Genomic DNA, 19,865 nt, shown 5'->3' on the forward strand with positions numbered 1-19,865 from the left:
GTGCCTCGCTGACTACCCTGATCTTATTTACTTCAACTTGTAGATTTGGTGAAGCCGTCAGCCTTTGTTTAATTGACGGGCCCGTCAACATGGATTCAGCAGTCAACAAAGTACAATTGGCAAGAGGTTGTTGAAGAACATCTGTAGTCATACTAGAACCACCAATTAAGTTTTGGGCACTCTGTATATGTCCTTTCCTATTATTTGTGGTCACATTACACGCGGGCAAACTTGTGGCAGGTCTAACATCGTTATCACACCCCATTGCTGTCGACTATCTGACATTCACAGCAGTAGCTGCTATTTTTGATTTGCCCGTTGCTCCTTTTCCTGTAAGTCCTAGTTATTGATTTCCACTCTAGTTGTCCCCTGTGTTTTCAGGCTTATCACAGCTCTAAATCTCCAATGTGAGCAAGCTCCGGAAGTTCAAATAATGGGCCTCATTACAATTGTACGGGTCTGAAAACAACGGTGCCGGTAAACCTACCAGCACCGTTGTTCCGGACTGGCACACTACAACTCTGTGGATTGGTGCCGTCCTACCTGCCAGGGTCAGACCGGCCGGGCGGAATGGCACCCGCACGCAGAGTTCTCACGGAAGCACTGGCACCCTTGTTAACGGTGCCAGTGCTCCTGTGTCCCTATTCCCAAGGAGTCCTATTGGACTCCACGGGAATGGGGACTAACAAAATTACTGGCGCCTGACTTCCAGGCAACCGGACTCGGAATAGCCCGGTGGCACCGGGAAGTCAGGCATCGGTTATTTTTTACGGGTCCAGCGGCAGCCCGCCAATAGCACCGGCAGGGTTACCGCTGGACTCGTAATGAGGCCCAATGTTTTGTTTACTTGATGTCCAGGTCTTTCAGTCACCTAAGAGCTGCAGACTGCAGACCACTTCCTCTGCTGAACTGCATGCACGCCCGCGCTGTCTGCTGGTATTAATGGAGTACAGTAGCAGTCACGTTAGTAGAGAGCCGAGCACAGAGGCAAAAACAATCGCACTCAGCACTTCCCCCAGTCCGTATCCCTGTATCCTGCTCTGACTGCTTCCTTTACTGAACTCCCTAACTTTTGAGGAATGCCGCCATAGGTGAGTGAAGCCAGGGGCCGGGGTGCATAGAAAATTCTATTCATGGTGAGGTTAAATTGGCTGATCTGAGTATTTTATCCCAGGTTAGATCAGCTGATCTGAATACTCTTTATCCCAGGTTATTTTGTCCACCAGCAACAAGGACTTGTGCTTGTGTTATTGGTTGGTGTTTTGGTGTTATTCAGGGCTCTGGCCTCTCTGAGACAGGGAAAGGGAAAGTGAGCGAATGTACTTGAAGGCTGGAAGAGACTTGAATGGGATAGAAAGGATCAATTGTCAGATTTCTTTCACTGAGTGTCAGTGAAGAGGCAGTTTGTTTGCAATGACTTTGATGGTGTCAGAGAAGAGCTCTCTGGGTGGTGTCCTAACCCATTTCCTACCAGGCGAAAACCACGACCTGGCAGGGCAGCCTGCAAGAAGGGCATGGGGGAGAGTTAGCTTCCCTTTGAGCCCCTTAATGGATTAGATTAGATCCTGTAGAGGATGGTTGCAGGGCTGCAGCAGGGGAGGAGATGCCACATACGTTTCACAAAGATCATCAAACATGGCAAACCAAAGCAGGGGTACCCCTAACTGGGAAAAGGTTGAGAGCTACGGGAGTCCAAGGTGCAGCCAAGGTCCCCGGGCTAGTCTGTGAGAACCCCCCACCACCTTATTAGAGCATCAGGTGAGAGACCTCCCAAATTAGGTTGCCCCGTACCCAAGAAGGGACGCTAGTAACTGCACCATGTTTTAGTGTTCTCATCAGGGCTGCCATCTGAAAGGCATGTTATGGTAAAAAAAGTGCCCCGGCATGTACTACTAGAAAAAAATAATGAAGGGTCTGGCTATAGATTGTGCTCTGGATTAAGAACCTTTTAGTCATCACTAGGTAAGAGAGTATCCCCAGTCACCGCTAAACCAGGCCAAACCCCACACACCCTGCAGGTAAGTGAATATTCTAGAATTGTCACAGAGGTCAGAGCACACTTGGTTGTCCCCATTATAAATTACCTTGTCATGGGACTGTCGGGATAGGGAAGATGACATCAACTTTGTATTGCGGAGCTCGCAGGATGACTAGTTCCTGGGAGTATTTGCATTTGTATTTTTTATATCTATACTTATTGAAGAACAGTCAGCCTGATTGTGAGTTGGGTGGTATCTCAGCAGTGACACCACTGAGATACATCCAGACGGTATTACTGTTACCACCAATTGGTCCATTGGTATTACCACCGGCATTATTACAACCAAATTAAAGTTGGTGGTAGGTGGTGTTTGTCCCCATTAATTGGAGCCCATAGGACTTCATGGGGATTTCGGAAGTATTACCACTGGCTGTAATACTGCCAACTTGGCCATTTTTGGGAGGGAAGGCAGAGGAATTACCTCCAGCATTATGATGGAGGTGTTTCCTCTGCCTTCCCTCCAAACCTTTACCTCACCAGTGTGGTATTGTGGTGGTAATACAATGGTAACTCTGTTCCAACTGCATTACCACAGTTTTTACCACACCACCAAACTCGTAATGAGGCCCAGTGTCTTTTTTTGACAATAAATGACTTACAAAGTAGGCAATAACTGAAAACAGACGGAATCTTTGGGTAAAGAGCTTTCATGTAAGAGCATTGTTGGATTGAGGGAAGGGGCAAGAGTGGAAACATATACCATGGGTAGGAATTGGAGGACACAACAATATTCTGGACATTGATGGCCATTCTCGAGTGAGTAAGTGCATAGTGGACCTGAGGGGAGAATGCAGGAGAGGTGGGTTGGATAGTTACATTGGAATGGAGGGCGGAAGGGTTTGGAGGCTCCTTTCATCACTAGCAGGCAGAGTTTGTGCCGTGTTTTGAAGAGTTCTACCGAAGGGACGGCTTTGATGGCTGGGGAAGAGCTTTCCAGCAGAATAGGTCAAGCAGGGAATAGGAGCAAAAGCAGGAGGAGGCACAGGGGGTTTTAGGGGAATGATAGGATGTGAAGATACAAGGAGCAGAATGTTGGATAGAGAGAGTGCAGTGAGATGACGTCAGTGAGGAACTGAGGGCAAAAGCATGGATGAATTTAAAGATGAGTATCAGGAACTCTACGGTTGCGAATCACAGCTGAGGTGGTGTGGAGCTCAGGGTGAAAAGAGATGTGAGATGGGAGAGTGGGGTTGGCAATGGAATCAGCTGAATCACAGCTGAGGTGGTGTGGAGCTCAGGGTGAAAAGAGATGTGAGATGGGAGAGTGGGGTTGGCAATGGAATCAGCCTAGAGTGTTGGCCTTCATCTCCTTTGTATAAATTTTGACCATTAATATATGTCCATTAGTACTCATTTTATAATTGGACCTTATTTATTTGTGACTCCAATGTGGCATCAACTGACATCAACCCAACTGAATGCACAAGCTGTAAGTGATTTTCGTGGATCCCGCTATATGAAGAAGTGCTGTCCCTTTATGATAAACCAGACTGCAGGGTATGGAAAGGGCATTTACTAAGAAGGAAACGAGTGAGACTACATGCCCCATCAGCCAGTGCACTGTTATTAGGAATTAGCCTGCTCACATTCATTTCTCCACAATGAGTGTTTCGAGACTCATAGAGCGTGATTCTGCTGCTCTCTAGAGAGACTTATCTCTTCCTCTGTGTGTGCCCGTCCTTCATTGCCCTGCTCCCGATGTGCGTGTTCTGTTCCATTACTCCTCATATGCTGTGTTGAACGTGTTCTTACCCTGTACCTCATTTGGTTCAATTTGGACTCATGTTGTTGACCCTGCTTACACACCCGGGTTACCTCCAATGACTTCCTGTATGTTGGTTGCCATGGTTCCATTCTGATTAATTATTGTCCTTGTACTGCTTCTGCTTTTCCCTCCTGCATACAGTTTCTCACATTGCCATTCCATAAGGCTACTCGCCCCAGTAAACCCACTATATTGGACTGAACTCATTATAGGACCATTCCGTTTCTGGACCTTTTGGATGTTGGACAATCCATCTACAAATACGGAATCACCACCTCGCCTTCATGCCGCCAAGCAAAGACTCTTGCAACTTTCCTCTCATCCTCGTGTCATCAGGGAAGGAGTCCCTAAAGAACACCTCATCCACATGTCATGAGGGTAAAGGCTCTTGGAAGCTGCTCTTCATCCTCGAGCCGTCTGGTATTTATTTCTGTCTCGGACTCTTGTGCATAATTCTGTTTGCATTCTTCGATTTGTGAGCAGCTGCTGTTTAGGCAAAGGTGTCCTTACCAATGTTCAGGTACATTACCACATTCATCACTCCAGTGAATTGCTTTTTGTGAGCTGCTTTTCAATAAATACAATTTTCTTGATTTGTATTGTAGCTTGGTGTATGACACCCTGCCTTTAATTCCTCCTCGCCCTTGTTGTGCTCTTGGGATGCAGCAGGGGTGTTGCTAGGTCTGGAAAAGATCTGGGGCTATGCTAATATCGGGTCTGTCGGGACTCGGGGCTTGCTAGCGTTTTGGTTTAGCTCCTGAGCTGCTATCTGGGGGTACAACCGAAATACCCAGGGCTATAGCCCCCTCAGCCCCCCCTAGCAATGCCTCTGGGACGCAGGCATTTGGATAGCACTAAGCCTCAGAGGCACTGGGTGAGGTCTCTGAGGGTAAACATCAGGCACGGTATTTCCTTTTCTTACAGAGAATAAACCAATGGCGTCTTACTGTGCACCGACCCACCTCTCCCATTTTAGATCTGTATTGCACTTGCATCAGGCCGCTACACCTACACACCTGTTCAACTTACATGCATCTGTGCAGGTCACAAACATGCACTTTGCAACCACAGCATGGGCATGCTCACAAAGACTGGCAAAGAATATTATTCTATTTCCAGCCATATTGTCATGCTGCAAAGGAACATGGACAGTTAAAGACCTCAGTATTGATGGGTACAATATTATTTGCCACCACGCAGTCATAGGTTCTTGGGGCAGGCCTATTGGGGGACTGGCGATTGGGGCACAAGCCTTCCCCTCTATTGTTCCATACTGTCCTGAAGAAAGCACACTAATTGCACACTAAATGTTTATTCCCCCCAGGTGGGGAAGGGGTGGTGGAGATAATACAAACAATAGATAACATAATAAACAGTGACTACCCTGATGGCAATATATTAATTGCAGGACACGTGAATGCCCTCAATTTAAACAAATATAATAACTACCTTCCTGATCGCTAGAATTCACTGAATATGATTGTCGCACATCAATTGCCAAGGAGCATGATGCAAAACGGGCACAGTTATACAATGTGTTGTCTAAACAAAAAGGAAGTTGACTTTAGCTCCAACAGTAAGATTTGGACAAATGGTATTAGTGAATCCAATCCACGTTGGATTATGTTTATGTTGACCATGACCTATGGAATTGATATGCCCATCTAAGTATTACTTTTAACACACTGAGCGACCATGCAGCATTGACATGGACCAACACAACAAAGCAACCCTAATATATAGAACATTACAATGAACAGATACAGATTAATACAGCGGGTAATTCCATCACCTGGAGTGACAAAAATCTGGGGAAAATGTATTCCTGTATATATGCAAATAGTAAAGAACTTTATGTATGGCTTGCAATGAATCAGTGAAATCTAGCTAAATGAATGATGAAATTGAAGGAATATCTGAATCTGAACACAATATATGGGAAAGGGGAAGGGAAGAATATTAATGCGAGCTGCTATGATAAAGCGATAAAAGGGGCAAAAAAGAGCTTTCAATTAAAATGCAGAACCATAAAGAAAGATGGCTGCCTCACGTGGAAAAAAAAATGAATGTATAAAAGACAGGCTGCCACTCGGTACAAGAATTGGCTTAAAGCGCACAAGTCATCGATCAATAACACTAATTGGTGCAATATGCTCAAACTACTTGCTAAACGGGATGAAAAGAGGTTCTGGGACCTGATCAGATTAAATAGTAATACAATGACAAAGATCGAGAACAACTCGAGTATGGAGGATTGGACACATGCAGTGAACAAACTATAATATGTTTATGGTATTATGGGGAATGAACCAACCAATTATTCTCCCACAAGTGATTTTTTGGAGGGATCTACACATGATGACATTATGATAGTGATCAGCTCCATTAATAACTCTCGAGCTCCTGGCCCAGATATTTTGCCTAATAAAGTACGAAAGGAAAACCCAAACTTTTGGGCATGCATTCTTGAACAATTATTTGCTAAAATATTGCGAGGGCACAATACCGCATAGTTGTCAGCGGCCCATTATGGTCCCGGTTTTCAAATGTGGCGACCAGTCTAAAATCACAAATTATAGATTGCTGGTGATGATTGACGCCAGCCAAAAGGTTTTCGCCACTATATTGCTCAAAAAATTAAATAAGTGGATCAATGAAGAAGTGATGCTCTCTCCGCTTCAAACAGGTTTTCGCAAAAACATGGGGACCCTCACTAACATCAGTCTACTATATCATTTTATTGCAGCTTGCCATTAAAAGGAAAAAGATTGGTTATATGTCTGCTTCATTGATTTTAGTAAGGCATTCGAAACAGTACAAAGAGCACGGCTTTGGAACAAGCTTAAGTATTCGGGGATTGACCCAAGCCTATTACATTTTATTATCGCACTTTATACCGATACTACGGTCAAGAAAAAAAATTATAGCGAGGGTGCTCTTACACCAGATATGTATACTAATGGGGGCAGCAAGCCGGGATGCGTCCAGGCCCCCACACTGTACAACTTATATGCTAGTGATATGGGACATGGTATCACAGCAGTTCAGAACTTTCCCCCTATTATTATGGATGTTCCAGTCTCGTGGGTCGGATATGCAGATGATACCATCATCATGTACCATACCCCCATTTGCCTACAATGATAATTGACAGCACTTGCTGATTTTGCCCAAAGGAATCAATTGAAACTGAACGGCCTGAAAACCAAAATAACAAACTTTGCGGGAAAAAAGCTAAATCCCTCCTCTGCCTTGGTACATTAATGGAACCAAATTAGAAGTGGTTGAGGTGTATAATTATTTGGGTTTCCCAAAGAAAAATGTGCAATGCAAAGATTTCTCTTGTAGTAGTATATGGTCAAAGGTGCTGAAAAAGTGGCAGAAAATCATGCTCAAGCGAGGGGGAAATAATGTGAAAGGACTGATCAAGGTATATACCCAAAGTTTGGTTTCCAGTATATTATATGGCCTGGCTACCCTTCCAGAAAATATGTTGGAGGGTATTGAAAAATTAGAGGCCAGAATTCTGCAACCCATTCTGAGAGGGCCCCAAAGTGTGCCGGCGGGGGCCCTTCGCATGGACATGGGTATCTCATCTATAAGATCTACCAGATTGATACACAAATTTACTCCGTACTTCACTATTGTCTTAACTCCAACGGATGACAATACTATATATGGTTTCCTAGCGAGACAATATAAGAATGGAAACAACAATAATTTTATGAGCAATCGTTTTGATACCGTTGCCGAGTACATGGCACAATTGAATATTAATCTGGATGATCTTTTGACAAATCTTAACAGAATATCTCTCCTTAAAAAGAAAGCAGGAGACTATGATAGTTCAGCTAACATTGACTATGTGTCTGTTTTAAAGATCTATAAAGATAGCATGCAATCCTCTAGACAAAAATTGCCCTGTACTTATTTCACAAAAATATGCTCAGGAAAAAATGAGAAGATTCATCATCTATATTTGCTACAAAATACTCCCAACGTTAGAGCATAAGGGGCGATGGATGAAGATCCCCTGGAAAAATCGATTATGTCGTCTCTGTGGGATCGAGGTTGAAACGGCCCAGCACGTTCTTACACAGTGCAGTGTATTGAAAAAGGCATATATCAATAGCTATAATAAATGGGGCTCCCCAATGGATCGAAGGAGTGATGAGACGAGTCATGGGAATGGCTTCCAGCAGTTCCAGTAAGAGTCGAGACATTGGCTACTACCCGTTTGAGTCAGTAGCCAAGATGTGAGTTCACTGCTTATACTTAGTCCAACAAACCTGGTTAATCGAGTCAAGCAATTGGCCTCTATGGGTCGACATAGCTTTGAGACAACTCGAAGATGCTGGTAAAGAGCTTGAAGCGCTTAGAGTGCCAAAAACGGCCCAGCAGGTCTTGTGGTGGCTCAAATTATATTGAGCACAGTGGAGACAGCTCCAAAAGCATCTCAAGGCAAACACAGCTTCTCTGTGCTGCTTCTGGCTTCAGAGGCGCTGTGTGAAGCCCAGTCTATGGTTTCCACGGCCCAGGGCCAAGGTGAATCCTCAGTTCTGCACTTCCACTCCACATTCCAGGAAGGCTATCTGGAACCTGCAGGGGTCCATCTCCTCAAGTGAGCAGGATCCCGGTTTGGGTGTGCTGGCAGCAGATAGATCTTGGTCCACAGTGTAATCACCGCAAATATTCCACTAGAATGGTTAAAGGCAGGAGTTTCCCTCCTGCTTGGATATCTCTGGCTTTAACCTCTCTGGCAGGTGACTTTGCAAAAGAATATATTCCCAACACGGTTCCAGGGAATCCTTCTTCTTCGTTTAAGAGTTCAGAGATGATTCAGCTGAGGGACGAGTCACCCTGTTTATATAGGCAAAATGGCACCACTGATTGGCTCCCTTCTAGCCTTCTGTAAGGTCTCCAATAAGGGCTGCTCTGAGAAATGTCCTTTTCCCTGTGATGTTAAACCAAGAGTGTTCTGTCAGCAGGAAGTGAAGAGGTATCAGGATGTTTGCAGAGCCACAGCAAGACAATAGATAGTGGAGCCCATCTGTAGAGGGTAACCGTAAACTGGGCTATTCTAGCTCTGCCCCATACTTCTGCCTAGGTCAAAGAGTCTCTGGTAATCAGCACCCTGGTAAAGGGTGGCCACTGTACCTTGTCAAGCTGCCCTTGTAACACCAGTTCCCACATAACACCCCAGGGAGATTTCCTGCTCTGCAGAGGAGATGCCCACCATTCTCAGGAGCATCAAAGGAAGGATTTCCTGGACTACACCCAGATTGTGCCTGGACAAACTCGGTGAATGCACACCCAGACTTGTCATACAAGGGTCACTGACACCCAAGGTGACAATTACATGGCATAATGGTAACTTTGCATTGCAATCTCAGGAGCCACCTTGTCAAACCAGACATGGCTTATCTCTATATATTTCTCTGCCATCATAAGCCCCCAGGCCACACAGGTATGAATTTGGGAAAAAGGCTCCTGCGATTACAAAAGTAACCACACATGCGTGAATTTCGGGCTCAGCACACTGCATTCAGGAATGCAAATGTGACCTCTGACCTGCCCTGTTACCACTGCAAAGCATGTGCTTCCAATTGCCAGGAGACTGTCCCTAGCAGGATGAAAGTGAGTCTAATTAGCTGAACCGACCTTCACAGTCAGAATTACCGGCATAATTTTATAAGATGAAAAATAGGAAAAGCTCAGGCCATACCACCTTCACAGATAATATTCTGTTATATTACTGGAATGGGTCACTACACAAACTCACACGACAACAACGATACTCATCCCAAAGCATGGCCAGGCCAGATTTCACAGGGCACTGCATCCAAAAGCAGCTAGGAGCTTACCCACACAGAGAACCCAAGTTCTTCAGATCTGCATGCAGCAAAACTGTCTTCACGCCCAACAACCCTAACCCACTTCTTGCAGATCCCTCACTGCGAACAATATGAACAATAAAAAGACATTGAAATGCTATTTACGCTCTATGTAATCATATTCCGAAAGGATAGTTTTTATGGGTGAAGAGGGAAAAATGGGAGAATCCCTTCCCCCAATTTTCATCCAAACCATGGCCCAGTACGTCACAACCCCTACACCACCCGCGAGAGGCATTCGACCCGCTCACTGCCACACCAGACGTCAAGATCCACTGTGACCAGTCCCCACACGGCCAAGGAGCCTGCCCGTTAATGAAACCACGTGCGGCAAACTCAGGTGGAACTGACATCGACCATATGGATCAACTTGATTAGACAGTAACCACAAAATACCACCATCGTTAGAGATGCCATGATGACATAGCCAACAGACAAGAATACACGTGCCACCATGCACATTGGTCACCCACAGACCAACCTACACGAAGAACATGACACAGAGGACCATACACACCCACAGACATGCATCGTTGTTATTTTCCACATAGGCCACCTACAGCACTGCAGAAACGCAAGATGCCTGAAGAGCTTGTGTATATGTTTGCAGATGCTTTTCTCACCACTAACGCAATGAAGATGGCACCCTGCATATTTACTAATGCATATGACACTCTGTCGCCCCTCGCGACACCCATATTATGGATTATGTACCGCCACCCAGAAGCCAGGCCAAGGTAAGCCGCAAAGCAAGAGTCCCCAGGCAGAAGCCTCTCAGACGAAAACTGCAAAGCGCTGATCACGCAGAACGAGCCCCAACGAGAGCCCACAGCCAAGGCTGCGATGTTGCAATCTACATGCCGCGCTCTCCGCGCTCCCCGTGCCAAGGTTACACCTGCCACTGCTAAACGCTCCTCAGAACTGAATACAAATCAAATGTCTCACAACACTTGACCAAGCCAACCTGATACGATGCCAAGCCTACGGGACAGAAAAGCGCTAGGGTCTCACGTCTGGGACACAGTCTGCAACAATAAAGTGACAAATTGGACACCTACAGCGATGGGAAAGACATGTACATTAGCCAATAGTCAGACCTGTCCATTGTCCGCCACTGACACATAGTCGCACATTGTTGCCAGCACCAGGTACACCACGAGCTGGGAACAACGATGGTCCCAGGCTTGGGGGCTCACGGATGAACCAATCAGAATATGAGGTGTGCATCATGACGCCACTATAGTCTAGCCAATCACCAAGTGTCCCCTTGTAACAAATTTGTTGTAACAATTGTTAGGGATGGCCCAAGCATACCACCTGACCCGTCCTCACCCAATAACAATCTTTCCTATAGGTAACTATACTGATCTTATCACTGAGGGAGCCAACCCGAAGTGGCGCCAGGTTTTGGGGATAGTTTTCCCAGTTGACGCACGTAGCGCGTCATACTACTGTAAAAAGGGCCTGCGATCCCACTGATGATGAGAGCCTTGCAGATGCATATGGTCTGAGAGTTCGTCCCTGCTTGTTTCTGTAATAAACAGCAGTACAAACCTTGCTCTTGTGTGTGCCTCATACTCCTTGTGGGACGAGGGAGGAGTTGGGGCCTCCCCTACCCCGAAGGTCCGCGGACGACTCTGCCACCCCACCCCCGGGAATTTACCCCAACATGAGAAACAAATAGCAAGTTTTTCTGGATGTAGCAAATCTACATGATTTCATTTTTGTTGGAACATAAACGTGCCAAAATCCTTATAAAGCCACTTACATAACTTCTGCATATCCTAAAACTTTGCACACAAAAAGTGCTATGTGTTTTGCAAATTTTATAAACGTGTGAGCATTTTCCAAAAATTAAAAGTAGGTATGTTCTACACGAAGTTCATGGACAGATAAAAGGAAACTACAGTATTGCTTAAGGGGCGTGTCTACTCTGGTCGATGAGGGAACATCGACTCTCCCTTTTCCTGGCCCTCTTTTAACAAATGGGATCACCTTTTCTTTCTTGTTCCTCCTCCTCTGTTGCCCTTCATGAGGATTTCCACTCCATAACACTTAGTTCACCCCCACCTAGCCCTATATCCCTGTTACCCCCACATGCTTGACTGGGGGTTCAGGATTCGTTAATCCAATCCACTCTTTAAGATTTTCGTGTTTTTTTGCCGTTTTTGGAAAAATATTCCTGCAAATATATGGTTAGTGAATGTTCTACAGCAACGTGTTGCAAACACACCACTCGACTTATATCAAAAGGAAAGCACTCTCCATCCTTCCATCCAAAGACATTAAATCAATCTGTCATTCCTAAAGTTTGGCTCCTTATGAGACATGTATGAATACACATTACTGGCAAACACATTTTACTCAAACCTACCAAAAGGATAAAAGGATGCCAATTTTAATCCAATTTGTTTTGTCAACCTCTCAAGTTTATGTGTGAACATAAAACAATTTTATAATGAGTGTCGAATAGTTTATCACTACTAAATCTCCTCCTCAGTAGTGCACATGAATAACTGAATAACCAGTAATATCTCGAGCAACATGGCTGGGGGGGTGGGGGGGTTTCGGGGCAAATGACTGCAGGCGAAACGAAATGGACGGATTTTGTCACCAAATCTGTTTCGCCAGCAGGGTAGATTTTTACAAGTTTTGCCACTGTTGTTAGATACATTTCATTTTTTTTTCAAAAATGTCGCTTTTCTCCTGGCATTTATTTTTTTTGCCCAAAACTGTTGCTGTCCTTAAAAAACTAAATTTCACCAAAATATGAACTTTCCTGTAGGATTTGTCAATTTTTCCACAGGTCAAATTTCGCCTGTTTCACAGAACCTTACCCTCTTACAAATCTCCCCAAATTAGACTACAGGCACCAATTCTTCGGATCGAACAAGTTCATATTTTTCCTCCGCTGTGATGACAGAGGAATATAGCTGCCACTCTTACTTGCTTGATGGCCCTTTGGACCCTATGCAGTAAAGTGGGCGGAGCATGGAAATGTGGCAGGTGCAGTGAAAGCTGTGTCTACCACCTGTAAAATGCTCTAAACCGGTTTGCGGGAATGTTTCTTCTCACTACTGCTAGAATGGCATGCCATTGGCAGTCCGGGCAGCGTACTGGTACAGACCAGTGTAAATCCACATTACATTGACCCCTCCTCAACCTGTGCACATTAGCCAAATGACTATACATTGAGGAATGGTCAAAACTGTTGAAGTTTAAAACCCTGCTTGGGTTTATTAAGGTGGGAGAAGAACAGAATAGCTTTCCCTATGAGCCAGCCCAGAAGAAGCGGGAGTACCTGCCACAATCCTGACGAAACACTCCATCAACGCTGGAGCTTTTGGTGAAGCAGGTCTACCTGGTATTTGCTTGCAAAAGTTAATGGCTGGTCCACACCTACTGCGCCCCACATGCTTCTCCAAGTCACTCCAATACTGCACACAGGGGTCTATGACACATTTAACTGCAACCTCTACTCCCTTTTGAAAAACTCTATATTAGAGGATTACATTTTGTTGACCTACTCTGCAATGCTTTATGGTAACCCGTGTGATCTGCAGCTGCCCTGGTTTCTTCTTTGCCCTCCTTGTATGCCATATATACTTGAAAAGCATAGTGACTTAGCATAACCTAGCTGTGCTCCTTGAACATTCGCATACTAGTTACTGGATTTGCAGTGCAGACCGGAGGGATATATAATGCTGAGTGGGCAATCGTTCAGTCAACATCCTGTTCATATTGAGAGCAGGTCACCTTACCGAAGACAAGATCTAGCAGTAACATTTCTGTCAGTAACGTTTCTTAAAATGAAAAAGGGAGGTCACAGTGTTGTACAGTGTTGCAGTGATGCAGTGATGCAGAAGTGTGTCTTCCTCCCCAGCCCTTAAACCAACAGGGAAAGCTTGTGGCCACTAGACAGACCCCTCCATATTTGTGAGGACTGGTCTTTCTCTGAAGAGCCGTGGAGTGTCAGAAATGTGGGTAGGAGGCAGCCTGGGTCATGGAGGTGAGGAAACATGAGGGGAGAGCACCAGGCCGAGATGAGGGACACAAGTTTGAGATTACAAAATCTACTTTTATCTATTGCGGGCAGTCAACATAAGGACCTTAGGAGTAGCTAACCTTTGTTCCTGTGTTATCTGTTTCTTCTTCCATGCAACACTCCCTTGTGTGGCTTTATGTTTTGTGTGATCTTTGCCGTGTCAGTATATTTTCTATCTTATCCTACTTTTATATGTTCTCTTTAGGGGAGGTGGTTATGAGTTTTGTCTTCAAATGTAAATGGTTTTCTTTGTGTTAAGGTGAGGTTATGAGTTTGGACTGAATACAGAGTGTTAGACTTTTTTCTTTGCTTTTGGGAAAAGAGCGAGCACTGTTCTTGAATGTGAGAGACTCGAGGGAAGGATGTGGCAGATCCTATCCTAATAGAAGGTGCTACATTTATTGGAAAGCTAAGTTGGTAAGGTAAGGAATTATGTCCATTGAATAGAGGAGGATGTGTAGTATTCTGTATTAGTATTTTATGTTTTATGTCGGCTACATGGAATGTTAGAATGGTATGATATGTGTGGATGTTGTGTGACAAGAGTTCTCTAAGTGACTCTTAGGACACTATTGGAGGCAGGAACCAGAAGGATGCTCTTTTACCACTCTCCTACATCTGACCTTACCTGTAATGAAGACATAATAAAGAAGCATTCCCTTTCTACGTACCTGGTCTGGAGTGGCCCTTGCTTCATGATTACTTACTTTAAGATCAGGGAGAATACCTCAGGCATCACCATGGGTACCTTGAACCACATAAAATTATTCTGTATTTACACTATCCCTCTTGAGTGTTTCAATGTGTCTAGTTTGGTGTGGTGCAGTAAGGAGTCGAACAAAGGGGTGGCATGTTTCAACAAAGAGGTATTAAGATTTAAAGAAAACAATCTACCTCCCTATCTCTGGAAGGTTATCCCTACCTAAACCAATACTAACCTGGGGGCTCATCGTCAGGAGGTTTATTAAAATAAAAAGTATCCATCCTCTGTCCAAAACCTACTCTCAACCTACCACTAATCTACACAAAGGGTTCAGCATCCAGGTGGAAAGAGTACCAGTAGAATGACTCCTTCTCCTGGTGAGCAAGCCTAGTTGGTACCTCTCTTCCAGGAATCCTTTGCTTTAGCTTCTGATTCAACAAAGAAAGGGTGGTCATGAGAATAACTCCCTTCTCCCTTCTCCTGACCCACCTTTCACAGCCTTGAGGAATGTCTTGAGAAATGTCTTGGGATATTTATTAGCAATAGCCCTCAAACATCTCCATACTTCATCACCAGAGTGCTTCTGAATGCTTGTTTTACAGTTCCAGCAATTCTTTCAAATCCTACTGCATTCGAAAGGTTACTTCCAGACAGACCCTGTTGCCTAATCTCCTCTGTAATCCTATATGGATTATCACTATAATGAGGGAGACTCCTCCTGAGGCACTCTTGCTTCTTCTATCCTGGCATATCACTACTTTGATGAGGAATAGTACTCCTGAGCTTCTCTTGACTCTTGGTTCTCTGGGTGTCACTACTGCAATGAGGGAGACCACTCCTGAGCTTCTCTGGACTCTGGATTCTCTGGATGACACCACTGTGATGAGGGAGATTACGCCCGACGTTCTCTGGAATCTGGAGCTGCACCAAACCCCTACCAGATCTCCCGTTGTTCTCATTATCTGCCGTGTGCAGGTGCATCACCAGTTCTTCCTGGGTACTGGGCTGACTTGTGTAGCTTCCGTGTCATCTACTGTCTTCACTCCAATCCCAGATTTATCCTTGTGGTTTCGCTGAGACTTGTGCCATACAGTTTTGATGCAGTTGCAGGACCACACAGCCCACCTCCACGAGGTCATGCCACTGCTGGCTTCTCTCTCTCTCTCTCTCTCTCTCATTCTCTCTCTCTCTCTCTCTCTCTCTCTCTCCTTTCTTCCTCTCTCCCTCTCTCTCTCCCTCTCTCCCTTTGGTCATTCAGGAGCTTGGCTTCCAACGTCAGGCTCTGCAGGACGATTCTCTGCGTCCTTGCAGCTTCGCGTTACCAGGTTTGAACTTCCCTGGCCAGGCTGGCTTCACGCTGGCTGCTCTCCATTCTTCCTTGTCCTTTCTCTCTCTTTATTTCCTGGGGCTTGATCCTCCCCAGCATGAAGGTCCAAGTTCTACTTTGTTGTTGTTAAAGTGATCTCTAGGCCACTTTGAGTCCAACTCTTCTGAATGCTTTGGTCAGTTGTTGAGATGATCCGTGTGCCTTGTTGAGGCCTTATCTTCTCAGTGTTACATCCAGGAAATATGTTATTACTCTGCCGGTCTCTTTAACTCTTCTTCACCTGGGTCATATTGATTAGTTTTTATCAAAGACGGATAAAGCCCTGCCATAAAACACATTACTGTTTTCAGGGATTTCTAACAGAGACTTGGTCCCAAGGAAAAAGGGGTCAGGGAGTTCCTTCGCAGAATAGTAGTCCTTATCCCCAAGAGGGGAGAATCTCCTTGTGAGATCTGGCTTTCCACAACTCATACGGGGACTATTGGGTAACAGCGTCACCTCCCTTGGCTTACAGGGAAGGACTCCCCCCTGCGGAGAAGTGACATGATACTGTGAATCACCACATAACTTTCTCCTAATGGAGTTGGCTCCGCCATTTTCAGATAACGGAAATCTAGACAGAAAATCTACATTCCCTTGCTCCTTTCTCTTCTCATGTTCTTCGGAAAAGCGAAAGGGTTGGAGGTCTAAAAACCAGTGCATTATGTGGGTATTGGTATCTTTCCACAACCTTAGCCAAGTTAGAGGTGAGTGGTTAGTAACTACTCTAAACTTATGACAAGTTAAATAGTATTTTAAATATACTATGACCAACTTGATGGCAAGAGCCTCCAACTCAATAGTGGTGTCATTTTTCTAGCGAGGAAAGAGCTTTCTGCTAACGTAGAACACAGGATGTTCCACCCCATTAATTTCTTGGGAAAGGACCACTCCAAGACTCACTTCAGACACATCTGTCTGTAGTATGAATTCCTTGTTGAAATTAGGAATCTTTACCACTGGCTCACTACAGAGTATGTGCTACATTGTGTCAAAGCTGGTCTAATCTTGTTTTTCCTAATGTAACTTTTGAATGTCTGCATTCTTAGTTTATCTGTTAGAAAATATTTTATTATGGAATATCTAAGGTTAAATATGCGATAATCCCTGGTGAGGCCCAACAATCAGCAAAGATCTTTCTTCGTCTTAGGGCAGGGGTATATTCTACAGCTCTTACTTTTTCTAACTGTAGCTGCACCAACCTATTTCCAACAAATAAATAAAGTCATTTCACTGCTGACAGAGCTAGAGGGCATTTCTTGGAATTGGCTGTCAGCTCTGCTTCCCTTAGGGCCCTCACAACTTTGTATAAATGGATTGGCCGTGGATTAGAATGTTGTCTATGTATGCGCTGCCAAAATGGGAAAAGGGTCGCAATACCTTATCCATCAACCTTTGTAATGTTGCTGGAGCCCCATGTAGTACAAAAGGGAAAAACTGTATTTATTTATTATATTTATTGGGTATTTCTAATGTGCCTATACACAATGTATTTCAAGGCGCAACAAGACAAAAAGGGATGTGGCGGGAGCAGTGATGACCAAAACAAAAACAGTCCTACTAGGCCTTGTGGCATTTTGATTGTGCAAGTGCAGTAACATGGAGTGCGGGGGACAGGGGACAGAGGAGGTGCTGGCCAGGGTGGAAGGGCCCATGGGTTAAGCGAGTGCCAGGGGAGGCCATTTGGACAGAGCCAGGGGAAAGCAGAGAGTGCAGGGGAAGAATGTCCAGGTGCTAAGTGCCTTGAATTGAAATGAACCCCTTGGAGTGGAAAAGCCATCTTTTCCTAGTCAGAGCAGTTTAACTGTACCTGCCAATAGCCCTTTGTCAGATCAATTGTGAAGATATAAGCCGCTGATCCCAGTTTGTCAATTAAATCATCAATCCGAGGCATAGAATAATTGTCAAACTAAGAGATGAAGTTAAGCTTTCTGAAGTCGATACAGAATCTCCAAGACTGATCTAGTTGTGTGACTAGGACTATTGATGAGGACCAGGAATGTTCAGACAGTTCTATAATGTCTGCCTTCAACATTTTCTCCACTTCCTGAAGGATTGTCTCTTTTCTAGCTTCTGGAATACAATATGGCTTCGGATTTGCCACCTTTCCAGTGGGGGTCCCAATATGGTGCATTAAAAACTTGGCCCTGCGTGGCTCACTGTTAAAGACATCCGGGAACTGTGATAAGAGGTCCTGAATGTCTCGTTGTTGCTGAGATGTTAAATCAGGGCAAACTAAGTTGCTTTCTGGCACCTCCTCAGTTAAAAGTGTAGCCATTGCCACGGAGGTGGTTTCAACTCGATCCGCCTTCCACTCATTCAGGAGGTTTATCCCTGGGTCTTTGTTCTTCAATCAGGTTGGGCTACAAGATAATTATACTGCCCCATCTTCTCAGAAATGTCATAAGGCCCATCCCACTTTGAAATCAGTTTTTGGTCTGAAGTGGGCAGAAAAACAAGTACCTTTTGTCGTATAGAAAAAGAGGGGTGGACAGCCTTCTGATTATGTTGAGCCTTCTGACTTTCTGAGCTTTTTCTAGTTGTTTATTGACTATTTCTCTTACAATAATCATATGATCTTCCAATTGCTGGGCAGTTTGGGAAATAGGAAGTGCTGCTTCCTCTGTTTCCTCCCAGGTCTCTCTGAGCATATCTAGTACATCCCGTGGGTCATGCCCATAAAAAGGTTCAAAAGGAGAGAGAGACCCAAAGAAGCCTGTGAGGACAAAGAGTGCCCAGAGGATTGTTGTACTCCAATTGCACCCGTCAGCCTCAACCAGCTTCTTAAGACTGTTTTTCAAAGTCTGGTTAAGCAACTCCACCAATCCATCCATTTGCAGATGATAAACAGAGATATGTAATGTTTTTATCTGGTATATCTCCTTGACTTCGGCCATCAATTTCGACATGAACGTGCCACCCTGGTCTGTTAGAATCTCACGAGGAAACCCCACCCTGGACAGGAAGGGAATCAGATGCTTTACGATCTGTTGAGGCATATTATTTTTAAAGGGAAAGACTGTCGGATAATGGGTAGCACATTCTAATATAAAAGGGATGTTTTTATTCCCCAATTTGGAAGGTTCTAAAGGTCCTACTATGTCCATTCCGATCCTAGAGAAGGGTACCTCAATAATAGGAAGTGGTTTCAAGGGAGCTGGTGGCACTGTGTGGGCAGCTGTATTTTAACATAAGCCACAGATAGTGATAACATTCTTCATGTCCGCATGGACCCCTGGCCAATAATAATGGGGATTGATCTGTCCTTGGGTTTTCCTAATTCCCAGATGCCCAGATGTCAAATAGGAATGATCCCTTTCTAAAAACAACCAGCCTATGCTGTGAGATACTAGGAGCAATGTTCTAGATAAAACCTCCAGTGTCATATACCCTCGATTCAAAGGTCCATGCTTAATGGAAAACAAAGACCCCCCCTTTCCCCTGTGCTCTTTACTTCTGCAATGGCCTTCAAAAAGGTTTCTGTTAAAATCTGGTCATTACGTTGTGCAAAGGCTAAATCTGGGATAACCTCTGCCACTTCAACTAAGGGTTTTAATGCATTCAGTTGAGCCACGTCATCCTCCACCAAACTTTCTTTGCCTTTCTTAGTATGACTGTGTCCCCGAACTTGAATGGGAAATACTGCATTTTTCAAGATACCTTGTGCTTATTTCTCGCCAACTTTTACATGATATGCCTGTTTTCCATTATTCTGTGAGGATCATCTTGATGTCACCTAGTAATCAGGATGTATCACCATGACATCCATGTGATACTTCCAAGCCAATCCGTACTTAGACACTAAGCTTATATAGGTGTCTTTTGGAGGAGATAAAATTAGGCCAGTGGGAACTGGCTGATGTTCACCTACAGAAATTGTAATGATACTGCTGCTGTGCAGATCAGAACCGATAGACTCGACGGGAGCAACAGTTGGATTGGAGACTTACGGATTAAGCTTTCTGAATGTAAGGGAATCCCCATTTTTATCAGTTGGACATGATCTCACTCCTGACACCATATATGGTGTGGTGGAGTAAGGAGTCGGACA

The sequence above is a fragment of the Ambystoma mexicanum genome, chromosome 8 (genome assembly GCF_040938575.1).
Source record: "Ambystoma mexicanum isolate Mex_15411 chromosome 8, UKY_AmexF1_1, whole genome shotgun sequence".
NCBI lineage: Eukaryota > Metazoa > Chordata > Amphibia > Caudata > Ambystomatidae > Ambystoma > Ambystoma mexicanum.